Consider the following 16,429-nt stretch of genomic DNA (forward strand, 5'->3'; position numbering starts at 1 on the left):
CCTCGTTGTTAGAATTCTTATCACGCACCTGTTGTAACTCCGCCATGTGCTCTTCCCCCACTGCGCCGAACGAAAAGGGGCGGGGAATACACTAGAAAGAACGTCAGGGGCGGGCGGAGTTACACGCATGCGCAGTGTGTATAAAGCGTAATACGCGTGCGTATTACGTACGATCTGTGAGCGGAGGAAGGAGCATTGGACGCGCCGATCGTAAGAACGAAGGTAAGAGCCAAACTTGTGCCTATACTGCTTCTAGATTGAGGCCTATATTGTAACAAGATTAGGAGAGTTTTGTCTGACATTAGGCTTTGTCTTGTGTTGTGTCTTGCAGTGAACATGGATATCTTAATGAAAGACAATGACTTCATGTCAGTATTCGTAGAGATGCTAAGGGAGCTGCCCTGTCTGTGGGAGATTACCCACCCCCATTTCAAGAACCAAGCAAAGAGGAAGGCAGCACTGGTGCAATTGTGTGAAATTGTGAAGCAGGTGATCCCCACGGCAGACATCACCTATTTAAAGATATGAATTGGTGGCCTGAGGAGCACATATCTAAGGGAGCGCAAGAAAGTCCTGGATTCACAGAGATCCGGAGCAGCAGATGACATCTATGTCCCCAGGATGTTGTACTACGACAGGCTGCACTTTCTGGCAGGCCAGACTGAACCCAGGCCATCTCCAGTCTTCCTTCCACGCTTTCTTCCCCCCCGGCTGAGGCTTCTGACGCCCAACCTGGGCCTTCCAGGCAACAACACATGGAGGAGCCCAGATTGAGCCAGGTATAGCATTCCTCTAAATATTTCTGCTTGTCCAATCAATGATGTTAACTAGATGTTAGTTGGGAGTACTAATTTAGGATTGTGATTGATGAAGCAACAACTAAAACAATGTCCCTTTTTCATACACAGGGAAGTCTCAGCCAGGAGGTGGCCGGGCCGAGCTGGCTGGCTGATATCAAGGTCCCTCCACCCCCCCTGAAAATAGAAAGTGGCAGTAGGACGAGTACCCTAGAGGAGGCCGCTATAGCATTCTTTTGGAGGGCTACAGAGGTCCTGGGAGCACCCCACACCATGGAGGAGAACATTGCTGCATTCATAGCATATAAAATGCAGAGGATGGAGGAGGGCCAAAAAGCCATGTGTGAGGCCCTCATATCAGAGGCTCTGGAGAAAGGTATGAGGGGCCAAATTACACCTTACACACAGCTTTGGGATGGTCCTCCTCCTCCTCCTGCAGGTCCTCCTCCTCCTCCTCCCTCTCCTCCAGGTCCTCCCAGTCCTCCTCCAGGTCCCCCCAGTCCTCCTCCAGGTCCTACTCCTCCTCCTGCCACATCTCCAACTGTACAGCCACAGCCCGGAAGGAAGTGTGGAAGGAAGACCAGACAGTGATTGCCCTGGGTTCAGTCTGGTCGGCCAAAAGATGCAGCCTCTTGTGGTACCACAGCCTGGGGACACAGATGTCATCTGCTACTATCCGGATCTCTGCGAATTCTGGACCAGATTGCCCTCCCTTACATATGGACTCCTCAGGCCACCAATTTTGATGTTGAAGAATTGATGTCTGCCGTGGGGATCCCAGGCTTCGCTAATTTCTCATGTTGATCCAGTGTTGCCTTCCTCTTTGTTTGGTTCTGATCCCTTAATAAAGGATTTTTGTTTTGAATTATACTCTCCTATGTGTTTTACTTCAAAAATGACAGTTTGTTTGTGAGGATTCAGGTATATTTCAAATATACAATGTGAAATGAACAAGGGACACCAACAACAAACAATCTCCTTGAGATTAAATAATAAAAGATATCAATGGTCTTGGGGTAACTTGACACACAAAACACACCCAAAAATATTCTGGAGTAAAAATAAAAATAACATTGAACAAAGATCAGCCTTGGAAAAAATCCAAACATTAAAGAAAAAAAAAGGCTGAAAATCCAAAAAAATAAAAATAAAAAAAAAATAAAAAACTGTCAGATGTGACAACTAATAACAATATATTGAGGGAATCCCACTAAAAAAACACAAATAAAACTTTGTGAGAAGTGTGTGTGAATATGAGCAGCAAAACGACTTAATTCTTGTCACATTATAAAGAAGAAGAGAGTGCGCTGTATTAAACCATTTTTAACATTGCAGCGTGACGAAAGTGCTGTATCCATTACGAACGCTAAGTTTACCAGAACGAGCTGTCCCGTGTCGGAATTTCTTCTGAGCATGCGTGGCACTTTGTGCGTCGGAACAGGCCACAAACAGTCGGAATTGACGCGATCGGATTTTGTTGTCGGAAAATTTTATCTCCTGCTGTCCAACTTTGTGTGTCGGAAAATCCGATGGAAAATGTCCGATGGCGCCCACACACGGTCGGAATTTCCGACAACACGCTCCGATCGGACATTGTCCATCGGAAAATCCGACCGTGTGTACGGGGCATTACAAATGATACTGATCAGTTTTCTTTTGTATATACTAGTGGGGTCACTAGGTAATTCTTTATAGGTGGAATGATCACTTAAGATGTTGTACATCTCCCCCATATAATCAGCTTTATTTAATAGTGCAATGCCCCCACCTTTGTCAGCAGGAAAAATAACTAAGTCTAATGCCGCGTACACACGGTCGGACTTTTCGACCGGACTTGTCTGACGGACGTCGACGGACCAAATCCGGCGAACAATCCGGCGAACAATCCGATTGTGTGTGGGCTTCACCGGACCTTCAGCGGACTTTTCCAGTCGCAAATCTGACGGACTTTAGATTTGGAACATGCTTCAAATCTTTACGTCGTAACTCCGCCGGACCCAGAAATCTGCTCATCTGTATGCTAGTCCGATGGACAAAAATCGACGCTAGGGCAGCTATTAGCTACTGGCTATCAACTTCCTTATTTTAGTCCGATGTACGTCATCACGTACGAATCCATCAGACTTTGGTGTGATCATGTGTAGGCAAGTCCGGTCATTAGAAAGTCCATTGAAAGTCCGCCCAAAGTCCGTCGAAAGTCTGTCGGATGGGCTGTCGGACTTTTTTAGCTGAAAAGTCCGACCGTGTGTATGCGGCATAAGTCTTTGTTGTCACACAAAGACTTGAGGCCTGACTTCGGTAGGGGATTATAAATCTGTTTGGATGGCAATTTGGCTAGATCTTTAAGTACAAGATCTTTAAACATATTTAAAGCTGGGGCCAGCTGAGTAGGGGGATTGAAAAGGGAGGGGTTGGATAACCCTGAGTGTCCCTGATGTGATCGCCTAGCTACATTCCTAGTGGGGTTAGAAGTAACATACCGTTTTATATTGACCATTCTAATAAATTTGAGGACATCCGCAAAGGTATCAAATTTATTCAGCTTCTGGGGTGGGGCAAATTTTAAGCCCTTATCTAGAACAATCTTTTCCTCCTGTGACAGTGTTGTGTTACTTAGATTAAAAACGCCTTGACAGCTTATGTTCTCTTTCGTTTTTCCCTTCTGGATCCTCCTCCCTCCTCTGGACTCTCTCTTGGACAAGAGCCTATTTTTTCTGCCCTGAAGGTCCTTGCGAAAACCCTGATTGGGAAAGGAGTTGTAATTGGATGGTTGGTAGCCATAAGGGGTCAAATTGAAGAATTTCTGAAGAGATATCACTCTTGCCACACCTCAGGTTGAATTCATTTTGGAATTATTAGATTTTGCTACCCATCATAACTACTTCTGGTTTGATGGAGGTTTTTATTTACAGCTCAAAGGTGTGGCGATGGGAGCCAAATTCGCTCCCAGTTTGGCCAACCTTTTTATGGCCAAGTGGGAGGAGGATGTTGTCTATGCCCTGGATCACCTGCAGTTGAAACTGTGGGCCAGGTACATAGACAACGTCCTCCTCCTATGAGCTGGTACTTCAGAATCATTGGAGGAATTTTTCTTGACACTCAATGATAATGAACGCGGGATTGTTCTAATTTACCAGTCCAGTCCTTCCAAGATTAATTTTTTGGATTTGGTGATGGAAAGGTCAGAGCAACAATTTATATTGAATACCCACTTTAAGGCTACCAACAGGAATGAGTTTATACCCATATACAGCTGTCATCACAAGTCATGGCTGAGTTCGGTTCCTAAAAGCCAAATCCTGCGTCTACGCAGGAATTGTACTGACATTTCCACTTTTAGGTCCCAAGCTAACATCCTGAGAGAAAGATTCCTTGATAAAGGATATAATCAGGCTGATGTTGATAGAGATCTTATTACGGTATTGAATACTGAATGAGCTCTACTGTTGGCAGATAAACCTCAGATTGAGGGTGATGACAATTTCAAATGGTCATTTCTTACCAGGTTCTCAACACAGCACAAACAGATCAAGGACATTTTTATACGGCACTGGGGAATTTTGAAGAACGATAGAGTACTTGGGCCCATTATACCTGAGAGACCCAAGGTGGTATATCGAGGTGCACCTTCACTTAAAAACAAGATTGTACCTTCTATTATCAATCCCCCCATCAGGCCTACATTCTTCCACAACTGCATAGGATATTATCCTTGTAAAAAGTGTTCTGTCTGCTAACACAACATTAGTGGACGTAGAGCCATTAAGGAATTCCATTCGACTGTATCTGGCCAAGTTTATACCATTAAACAATTCTGCACTTGTGCCACAACCAGTGTGGTATACCTATTGACTTTCCCTTGTGGGAAGCAATATGTCGGTAGAACCATTTGTTAATTTACCCCCAGAGTCACGGAACACATCAATTTAGTAAAATTGGGTAGTATTAAACATACAGTTCCCCGTCACTATCGACAACACCATGCACGGGACCCAAAAGGTACTCAATTTCTCATTATAGACAGATACATCGCTCCATGGAGACATGGAGCTAAAACTAGAGGGGTGTCCAGACTCGAAACCTTCTGGATCTAATGCCGCGTACACACGCATGCTGGGACTGTGACGTTTTAGGGGGCGTGGTCAACATCACCCAGTGACCACGCCCCCTAAAACGTCACAGTCCCAGCATGCCCAGAGACTGTGACATCAAAAGGGGGCGGGGTCTCCACCTATATAAGTCATAACGCAGCCCTCGGAGAGCAGTCCAGCCGGAGAGAGCGTCGTGTCAACATCTGGAGAAGAGAAGAGAAGAAGCCCAGAAGCCCAGAAGCCCAGAAGTCCGGACCTCTGCTGGCAAGAGAGCTACCTGAAGACAGCAGAGGAGCCGGCCGAAGAACTGGAACACCGGGAGAAGAGAGCGGAGAAGAACCAACCGGATGCCGGGAGAAGATGAAGCGGAGAGACCCCCAAAGCCGGAAGAAGACCCCCGAAGCCGGAGGAAGATCCCCCCCGGAGCTATTTAATAAAATATTTTAAAAACCTGTGTAGTGTGTTTTATTACTTACACTTTTTCACTAGGTGAATGGGTAGGGGTACCATGTACCCCATACTCATTCACATAGGGTGGGGGGCCGGGATCTGGGGGCCCCCTTATTAAAGGGGGCTCCCAGATTCCGATCAGACCCCGACAACCAATGGCCAGGGTTGTCGGGAAGAGGCCCTTGTCCTCATCAACATGGGGACAAGGTGCTTTGGGGTGGGGGGGGCCCCGCAGGGTGCCCCCCTCCCCCAAAGCACCCACCCCCCATGTTGAGGGCATGCGGCCTGGTACGGTTCAGGAGGGGGGGGGCGCTCGCTCGTCCCCACCCCTTTCCTGACCGGCCAGGCTGCGTGCTCAGGATCGGGGTCTGGTATGGATTTTAGGGGGGACCCCACGCCGTTTTTTCGGCGTAGGGGGTTCCCTTTATAATCCATACCACACCTAAGGGCCTGGTATGCCCCACGACGGGGCTCGCCACCCACAGGGTTTGAACATGGCGTGGGACATTAACTCTTTTATAAATAGAGCCTAATAGCCACGATACTCGGAAAGATTTTTGTCTTTTTTATGCCCATTTTTTAATGTCCATTTGTAAATTGTATATTATCATTTTTACCATATTTGATTTAGATTGGGGACAGCATTCAATACTGTCTACACTTGTACGATTGCTCACAATCAATGTACACCCCAGACCTTGGTTCTTTTTACCATCTCCACTATGTGGGACGGGCTGACTTTTTCTGGTTCCTTTTTTATCCCTTTCTTACATTTATCTATTTGCCGATGGGCATGAGACCTGTATATACTATGTGACAAGCCTGTCATGTTTTTTGTTTAGGTTATGATTGCTTTACCGGGCCTTGCTTCCAGAGTGAGGCTTGGTTGGTGTGCAAGGCGGAGGTTACCAATCCACGCCTCGGTTTCATAGCGAGGCTTGGTTTGGATAGAAGCCATATAGCCGCGCCTCGACTTCACATCGAGGCTTGGTTGATGGACCTAATGCTGTAACACACCAAGTAATGATACACAGAGAGGAAGTCACTCATCCAAGCCTCAGTTTCACGAGGCTTGCTGATTTCTAGACGACAGCCAGGGAAGCATGCCTCGTCTTCACAATGAGGCCTGGATAACGGACTAAGCATTTTAATGTATGATGCATTTAGAATACAGTCCGTTAAGCCATTCGGAGACACTGGCTATTGCCAGTATTATATTCATACAATCCATTTATGTGTTTAAACCACTTTCTTATTTGTATTTAAGATCAAAACACGGAGACAGGAAGTGATGTCATTTGAGATCACTTCTGGTGTCAAGCAAACTCTGGGGTCATTATTCTCATTTAAGCAATGTTTTCCGGGGGGTCCACACCACAGATGATGACTGTGCAGTCGAAACGCGTCAGTGGACCTTCCATCAACATCGCCTTCATGCTTTTACATGCTTTATACGTTTCTACCAACTGTGAGTGTTGAATTCATATTTTTAATAAAATCACTACTTTTTTAAATGGTATCACACTATGTCAGCTCCCTTTCTCTATTACATGATACCCTTCCTGTGACAATAAGTTTCCACATTTCTTGAAACTCCTGAAGCCTTCAGTTAACATCCAATGACCATTTAAGGTTGACCGACTGACCGAGTTCCAGGACCTGCTGTCCCCCATTGGGTGGTTTGAACCCAACAAGCCTTGTTGACTTGGGTGGTATATGCCCCGCCAAGTCAATACCATCTGGTAAGCCTCCTCCCTCTTTCACGGTGGTGGTGTTTGCTTCTATTTCCTCACTTTAAGGTTCCCAGTAATGTCAGGAATTCTTCCCATGTGCATTGGATCACAAACCTAATTGAATAGTATTTCATCATTCTGCTCAATGTGGACTTTTGAGTGTAGTGCAGTCACTACATTAGCACATTATATAATTATTCACATTTATTATGATTGGAGTTTTTGCTATTATGTCACTTACATGTTTGTATCACATATAATTCTATGCTATTATCTCACTTATACAGTGGGGCAAAAAAGTATTTAGTCAGCCACCAATTGTGCAAGTTCTCCCACTTAAAAAGATGAGAGAGGCCTGTAATTGTCATCATTGTAATTGTGACCAAAGTCTGACCGTCAAGAACGTGCTGACGTACAACACTTACGACGGGACTAGAAAAAGGAAGTTCAATAGCCAGTAGCCAATAGCTTCCGTCTCATACTTGCTTCAGAGCATGCATCGTTTTTGGTCCGTCGGAACAGCATACACACGATCGGTTTTCCCGATAGTAATTGGTTCTGTTGGAAATATTTAGAACATATTCCATTTCTAGGTCCGTCAGAATTTTTGAAAAAAAATCCAATGAGGCCTATACACGATTGGAATAGACGATGAAAAGCTTCTGTCGGACTCTTTCTGTCGGACATTCCGCTCGTGTGTAAGCAGCTTTAGTCTAACTGTAAAGTGGCAGATCTGTACCATGTTTAGAATCTGCTGCACCAATAATTACATTTATAAATCCAAAAAAATTACATTTTTCCTGCAAGCTGCCTTTATTTTGCTCAGCAACAGCTGGGGAGCCAGTGTGTATGATGAGGCCACAATGTAGTGCACTGGGAACAAGATCAGAGATTTTTTGGATACATTCTGGTGTTACTTTGACTTTGGATAGAAGTAACGGGTGCGTTAAAATTGGTGTTCAGGTGTTGGTGGCGCCTTCCCACTGTAACCCTATAGAGGTACTCTTGATATAAGCAAGAATTTGCCTTGCTGTAAAAAATTGCAATGATATGCACCTGTCAAACAGGTGCAGAAAAATTGGTCTTTGGGTGTCGGTGGTGCCTTCCCACCATAAACCTATAGAGGTACCCTTGATGCAAGCAAGAATTTGCCTTGTTGTAAAAAATTGCAATGATATGCACCTGTCAGACAGGTTCAGAAAAAATGGTTTTTGGGTGTCGGTGGCTCCTTCCCACCATAACCCTATAGAGGTACTCTTGATGCAAGCAAGAATTTGCCTTGCTGTAAAAAATTGCAATTATATGCACCTGTCAAACAGGTGCAGAAAAATTGGTCTTTGGCTGTCGGTGGTGCCTTCCCACTGTATCCCTATAGAGGTACTCTTGATGTAAGCAAGAATTTGCCTTGCTGTAAAAAAATTGCAATGATATGCACCCGTAAGACAGGTGCAGAAAAATTGGTCTTTGGCTGTCGGTGGTGCCTTCCCACCATAACCCTATAGAGGTACTCTTGATGAAAGCAAGAATTTGCCTTGCTGTAAAAAATTGCAATGATATGCACCTGTCAGACAGGTGCAGAAAAATTGGTCTTTGGGTGTAATTGTGCCCATGAAACCTATACCAAAAACATTCTTCCAGATGAAATGATTGAACACCCACAAAGCTAGGCAGCCTCAAAGTCCTGCAGAGATTCCACATCCCAAAAAGACTTAACCACTTAAGGACCGCCTAACGCCGATTTACGTCGGCAAGGCGGCACGGGCAGGCAAAATCACGTACATGTACGTGATTTGCCTCTCGCGGGTGGGGGGTCCGATCGGACCCCCCCCGGTGCCCGAAGCGGTCCCGTTCTGTTCCCCGGCGATCCGAGATGAGGGGGAGGCCATCCGTTCGTGGCCCCCCCCTCGCGATCGCCGCCGGCCAATGGGAACACTCCTTTGCTGCTGTATGCTAAACAGCAGCAAAGGAAATGATGTCATCTCCCCTCGGCTCGGTAGTTTCCGTTCCAGCGCCGAGGGGAGAAGACATCAATGTGAGTGCACAACACACACACACACAGTAGAACATGCCAGGCACACAAAACACCCCGATCCCCCCCCCGATCGCCCCCCGATCCCCCCCCAATCACCCCCCCCTGTCACAAACTGACACCAGCAGGTTTTTTTTTTTTTTTTTTTTTTTCTGATTACTGCATAGTGTCAGTTTGTGACAGTTACAGTGTTGGGACAGTGAGTATTACCCCCCTTTAGGTCTAGGGTACCCCCCTAACCCCCCCTAATAAAGTTTTAACCCCTTGATCACCCCCTGTCACCAGTGTCGCTAAGCGATCATTTTTCTGATCGCTGTATTAGTGTCGCTGGTGACGCTAGTTAGTGAGGTAAATATTTAGGTTCGCCGTCAGCGTTTTATAGTGACAGGGACCCCCATATACTACCTAATAAATGTTTTAACCCCTTGATTGCCCCCTAGTTAACCCTTTCACCACTGATCACCGTATAACCGTTACGGGTGACGCAGGTTAGTTCGTTTATTTTTTATAGTGTCAGGGCACCCGCCGTTTATTACCTAATAAAGGTTTAGCCCCCTGATCGCCCGGCGGTGATATGCGTCGCCCCAGGCAGCGTCAGATTAGCGCCAGTACCGCTAACACCCACGCACGCAGCATGCGCCTCCCTTAGTGGTATAGTATCTGATCGGATCAATATCTGATCTGATCAGATCTATACTAGCGTCCCCAGCAGTTTAGGGTTCCCAAAAACACAGTGTTAGCGGGATCAGCCCAGATACCCGCTAGCACCTGCGTTTTGCCCCTCCGCCCAGCCCACCCAAGTGCAGTATCGATCGATCACTGTCACTTACAAAACACTAAACGCATAACTGCAGCGTTCGCAGAGTCAGGCCTGATCCCTGCGATCACTAACAGTTTTTTTGGTAGCATTTTGGTGAACTGGCAAGCAAGCACCAGGCAGCGTCAGGTTAGCGCCAGTACCGCTAACACCCACGCACGCACCGTACACCTCCCTTAGTGGTATAGTATCTGATCGGATCAATATCTGATCCGATCAGATCTATACTAGCGTCCCCAGCAGTTTAGGGTTCCCAAAAACGCAGTGTTAGCGGGATCAGCCCAGATACCTGCTAGCACCTGCGTTGTGCCCCTCCGCCCGGCCCAGCCCAGCCCACCCAAGTGCAGTATCGATCGATCACTGACACTTACATGGCACTAAACGCATAACTGCAGCGTTCGCAGAGTCAGGCCTGATCCCTGCGATCGCTAACAGTTTTTTTGGTAGCATTTTGGTGAACTAGCAAGCACCGGCCCCAGGCAGCGTCAGGTTAGCGCCAGTACCACTAACACCCACGCACGCAGCATACGCCTCCTTTAGTGGTATAGTATCTGAACGGATCAATATCTGATCCGATCAGATCAGATCTATACTAGCGTCCCCAGCAGTTTAGGGTTCCCAAAAACGCAGTGTTAGCGGGATCAACCCAGATACCTGCTAGCACCTGCGTTTTGCCCCTCCGCCCGGCCCAGTCCAGCCCACCCAAGTGCAGTATCGATCGATCACTGTCACTTACAAAACACTAAACGCATAACTGCAGCGTTCGCAGAGTCAGGCCTGATCCCTGCGATCGCTAACAGTTTTTTTGGAAGCTTTTTATTGAACTGGCAAGCACCAGCGGCCTAGTACACCCCGGTCATAGTCAAACCAGCACTGCAGTAACACTTGGTGACGTGGCGAGTCCCATAAGTGCAGTTCAAGCTGGTGAGGTGACAAGCACAAGTAGTGTCCCGCTGCCACCAAAAAGACAAACACAGGCCCGTCGTGCCCATAGTGCCCTTCCTGCTGCATTCGCCAATCCTAATTGGGAACCCACCACTTCTGCAGCGCCCGTACTTCCCCCATTCACATCCCCCAACGAAATGCAGTCGGCTGCATGAGAGGCATTTTTATGTGCTCCCGAGTACCCCTACCCAACGAACCCCCCCAAAAAGATGTTGTGTCTGCAGCAAACGCGGATATAGGCGTGACACCCGCTATTATTGTCCCTCCTGTCCTGACAATCCTGGTCTTTGCATTGGTGAATGTTTTGAACGCTACCATACACTAGTTGAGTATTAGCGTAGGGTACAGCATTGCACAGACTAGGCACACTTTCACAGGGTCTCCCAAGATGCCATCGCATTTTGAGAGACCCGAACCTGGAACCGGTTACAGTTATAAAAGTTAGTTACAAAAAAAGTGTAAAAAAAAAAAAAATATATATAAAATAAAAAAAAATAGTTGTCGTTTTATTGTTCTCTCTCTCTATTCTCTCTCTCTATTGTTCTGCTCTTTTTTTACTGTATTCTATTCTGCAGTGTTTTATTGTTATTGTTATTGTTATTGTTATTATGTTTTATCATGTTTGTTTTTCAGGTAATTATTTATACTTTATTGTTTACTGTGCTTTATTGTTAACCATTTTTTTGTCTTCAGGTACGCCATTCACAACTTTGAGTGGTTATACCAGAATGATGCCTGCAGGTTTAGGTATCATCTTGGTATCATTCTTTTCAGCCAGCGGTCGGCTTTCATGTAAAAGCAATCCTAGCGGCTAATTAGCCTCTAGACTGCCTTTACAAGCCGTGGGAGGGAATGCCCCCCCCCCCCACCGTCTTCCGTGTTTTTCTCTGGCTCTCCTGTCTCAACAGGGAACCTGAGAATGCAGCCGGTGATTCAGCCAGCTGACCATAGAGCTGATCAGAGACAAGAGTGGCTCCAAACATCTCTATGGCCTAAGAAACCGGAAGCTACGAGCATTTTATGACTTAGATTTCGCCGGATGTAAATAGCGCCATTGGGAAATTGGGGAAGCATTTTATCACACCGATCTTGGTGTGGTCAGATGCTTTGAGGGCAGAGGAGAGATCTAGGGTCTAATAGACCCCAATTTTTTCAAAAAAGAGTACCTGTCACTACCTATTGCTATCATAGGGGATATTTACATTCACCGAGATAACAATAAAAATTATTTAAAAAAAAAAAAAATGAAAGGAACAGTTTAAAAATAAGATAAAAAAGCAAAGAAATAATAAAGAAAAAAAAAAAAAAAAAAAAAAAAGCACCCCTGTCGCCCCCTGCTCTTGCGCTAAGGCGAACGCAAGCGGCGGTCTGTCGTCAAATGTAAACAGCAATTGCACCATGCATGTGAGGTATCGCCGCGAAGGTCAGATCGAGGGCAGTAATTTTTGCAGTAGACCTCCTCTGTAGATCTAAAGTGGTAACCTGTAAAGGCTTTTAAAGGCTTTTAAAAATGTATTTATTTTGTTGCCACTGCACGTTTGTGCGCAATTGTAAAGCATGTCATGTTTGGTATCCATGTACTCGGTCTAAGATCATCTTTTTTATTTCATCAAACATTTGGGCAATATAGTGTGTTTTAGTGCATTAAAATTTAAAAAAGTGTGTTTTTTCCCCAAAAAATGCGTTTGAAAAATCGCTGCGCAAATACTGTGTGAAAAAAAAAAATGAAACACCCACCATTTTAATCTGTAGGGCATTTGCTTTAAAAAAAATATATAATGTTTGGGGGTTCAAAGTAATTTTCTTGCAAAAAAAAAAAACTTTTTCATGTAAAAAATAAGTGTCAGAAAGGGCTTTGTCTTCAAGTGGTTAGAAGAGTGGGTGATGTGTGACATAAGCTTCTAAATGTTGTGCATAAAATGCCAGGACAGTTCAAAACCCCCCCAAATGACCCCATTTTGGAAAGTAGACACCCCAAGCTATTTGCTGAGAGGCATGTCGAGTCCATGGAATATTTTATATTGCGACACAAGTTGCGGGAAAGAGACAAATTTTTTTTTTTTTTTTTTTTTTTTTTGCACAAAGTTGTCACTAAATGATATATTGCTCAAACATGCCATGGGAATATGTGAAATTACACCCCAAAATACATTCTGCTGCTTCTCCTGAGTACGGGGATACCATATGTGTGAGACTTTTTGGGAGCCTAGCCGTGTACGGGACCACGAAAACCAAGCACCGCCTTCAGGCTTTCTAAGGGGCGTGAATTTTTGATTTCACTCTTCACTGCCTATCACAGTTTCGGAGGCCATGGAATGCCCAGGTGGCACAAAACCCCCCCAAATGACCCCATTTTGGAAAGTAGACACCCCAAGCTATTTGCTGAGAGGTATAGTGAGTATTTTGCAGACCTCACTTTTTGTCACAAAGTTTTGAAATTTGAAAAAAGAAAAAAAAAAAAAGTTTTTTCTTGTCTTTCTTCATTTTCAAAAACAAATGAGAGCTGCAAAATACTCACCATGCCTCTCAGCAAATAGCTTGGGGTGTCTACTTTCCAAAATGGGGTCATTTGGGGGGGTTTTGTGCCACCCGGGCATTCCATGGCCTCCGAAACGGTGTTAGGCAGTGAAGAGTAAAATCAAAAATTCACGCCCTTAAAAACGCTGAAGGCGGTGATTGGTTTTCGGGGCCCCGTACGCGGCTAGGCTCCCAAAAAGTCCCACACATGTGGTATCCCTATACTCAGGAGAAGCAGCTAAATGTATTTTGGGGTGCAATTCCACATAGGCCCATGGCCTGTGTGAGCAATATATCATTTAGTGACAACTTTGTGCAAAAAAAAAAAAAAAAAAAAAAAAAGTGTCACTTTCCCGCAACTTGTGTCAAAATATAAAATATTCCATGGACTCAATATGCCTCTCAGCAAATAGCTTGGGGTGTCTACTTTCCAAAATGGGGTCATTTGGGGGGGGGTTGTGCCACCTGGGCATTCCATGGCCTCCGAAACTGTGATAGGCAGTGAAGAGTGAAATCAAAAAGTTACACCCTTAGAAATCCTGAAGGCGGTGATTGGTTTTCGGGGTCCCATACGCGGCTAGGCTCCCAAAAAGTCCCACACATGTGGTATCCCCGTACTCAGGAGAAGTAGCTGAATATATTTTGGGGTGCAATTCCACATAGGCCCATGGCCTGTGTAAGCAATATATCATTTAGTGACAACTTTTTGTAAATATTTTTTTTTTTTTTTTTTTTGTCATTATTCAATCACTTGGGACAAAAAAAATAAATATTCAATGGGTTCAACATGCCTATCAGCAATTTCCTTGGGGTGTCTACTTTCCAAAATGGGGTCATTTGGGGGGGTTTTGTACTGCCCTGCCATTTTAGCACCTCAAGAAATGACATAGGCAGTCATAAACTAAAAGCTGTGTAAATTCCAGAAAATGTACCCTAGTTTGTAGACGCTATAACTTTTGCGCAAACCAATAAATATACGCTTATTGACATTTTTTTTACCAAAGACATGTGGCCGAATACATTTTGGCCTAAATGTATGACTAAAATTGAGTTTATTGGATTTTTTTTATAACAAAAAGTAGAAAATATCATTTTTTTTCAAAATTTTCGGTCTTTTTCCGTTTATAGCGCAAAAAATAAAAACTGCAGAAGTGATCAAATACCATCAAAAGAAAGCTCTATTTGTGGGAAGAAAAGGACGCAAATTTCGTTTGGGTACAGCATTGCATAACCGCGCAATTAGCAGTTAAAGCGACGCAGTGCCAAATTGGAAAAAGACCTCTGGTCCTTAGGCAGCATAATGGTCCGGGGCTCAAGTGGTTAATCAGTGACATCGGCATCAGGGGCTTCATACCTGGTAATCCAGGACTGATTCATTTTTATAAAAGTCAAACGGTCCACAGAGTCTGTGGACAGACGCATTCTATGATCAGTAACAAGAAAAAAGAGAGGCTCCCATCATGTCACATAGAGTGTGGTGGTCCCATCCCTGTGCATAGGAACAAAGGAAAAACATCCCTTCAAATGGCACTTTGACAGACCATCCACTCAAAAATGTATAAAAATATCTTTAATAGTATAGAATAAAATACATGTGAAATCTACACATGACAAGAGTGCACAACAAATAGCACATGAAAGATAGAACAAAAACAAACAACTGTATACATGAACATCATACAATGTAAATGCCCTAATGCCTGATGCGTTTCTGGTATGAAGTGTTCAGATACCTTTGTCAGGGGCTGAGGGTTCGAAAAGTTTTTTTACATGTATATTGGTTCCAGTTTGATGGTTCCATGTAATAAGCAGGCACTGAGGATAAAGGGTCCATAATAGTACTGCGTGGCTGTCAGACTGTGAAAAAATGGACCAACTCTTAGGTGCGTAATGTCTGCAATATCAACCCTGTGGGCTATGCCAATGTGGTACCCATGGAGATATGGGGGACAACAAGTCACTGGAACCTGGAATGTTAGCTGAATGACCAAAGGATAAATATCCAGATGTCCCTGGAGCAGTGTGTCTTGTAATTGTCACTGTCTGGCGTGTAGCGTGCTGCAGCCCGGTCCGTGCCCCTAGGGCATGTATACAGTTGTTTGTTTTTGTTCTATTTTTCATGTGATATTTGTTGTGCACTCTTGTCATGTGTAGATTTCACATGTATTTTATTATATACTATTAAAGATATTTTTATACATTTTTTTGTGGATGGTCTGTCAAAGTCCCATTTGAGGGGGTGTTTTTCCTTTGTTCCTATGATCAGTAACAAAACCTCCTGCAGCACTGAATGCCCGTTCTGAAAGCACGCTGGATTCAAGGCAGCCCAACAACTCAATAGCATACTGGGCAAGTTCTGGCCAGTGGTCTATTCTCATGACCCAGTAAGCCAGTGGATCTTCAGCTGTAAAGCTCTCCATCTCTGTTTTGGCCCCAAGGTAATCATCCACCATGTTATGCAGATGCTGCCGATGGGATGTGGAAGCTGACAACCCTGGGCAGCGAGGACTAAAAAAATTCTGAAATGCCTCACTTAGGCGGATGCCTTCTCCAACGCTCCTTTCTTGACCAACGGAAGAGTCAAAACGATGTTTTCCACCACACTGTAACCTACTAGAGTCAGGAAAAAGGTTCAATAAAATCCTCTTTAATGTGTCCTCAAGAGATTTTATCCTCTGCACTCTCTGTGGGGACGGGATGAGTTCAGAGACTTTCCCCTTATAATGATGGTCAAGGAGGGTTGCCAACCAGTAATCATCCTTCTCCTTTATGCCACGTATTCTTGGGTCATTTCGCAGGCTTTGAAGCATGAGGTTGCCCATGCGTCTCAAATTTGCAGAGGCTTGAGAAGCAGACTCCTCGGGGTCACTCAGGATGACAGCATCTGGAACTTCCTCCTCCCAGCCACGTACTACTTCCAAGGGTCCTGGGGTTGGAAAGCCATTGCTTACAGATTGACGCATGTCTTCCTCTTCTTCAAAGCCTATAAAAGTGCCAGAATCCTCCTCATCATCCTCCTCCCCTCTCTCCTCCTGTGTGTTCTGTGACAT

The sequence above is a fragment of the Aquarana catesbeiana genome, linkage group LG06 (genome assembly GCF_042186555.1).
Source record: "Aquarana catesbeiana isolate 2022-GZ linkage group LG06, ASM4218655v1, whole genome shotgun sequence".
Taxonomy (NCBI): Eukaryota; Metazoa; Chordata; class Amphibia; order Anura; family Ranidae; genus Aquarana; species Aquarana catesbeiana.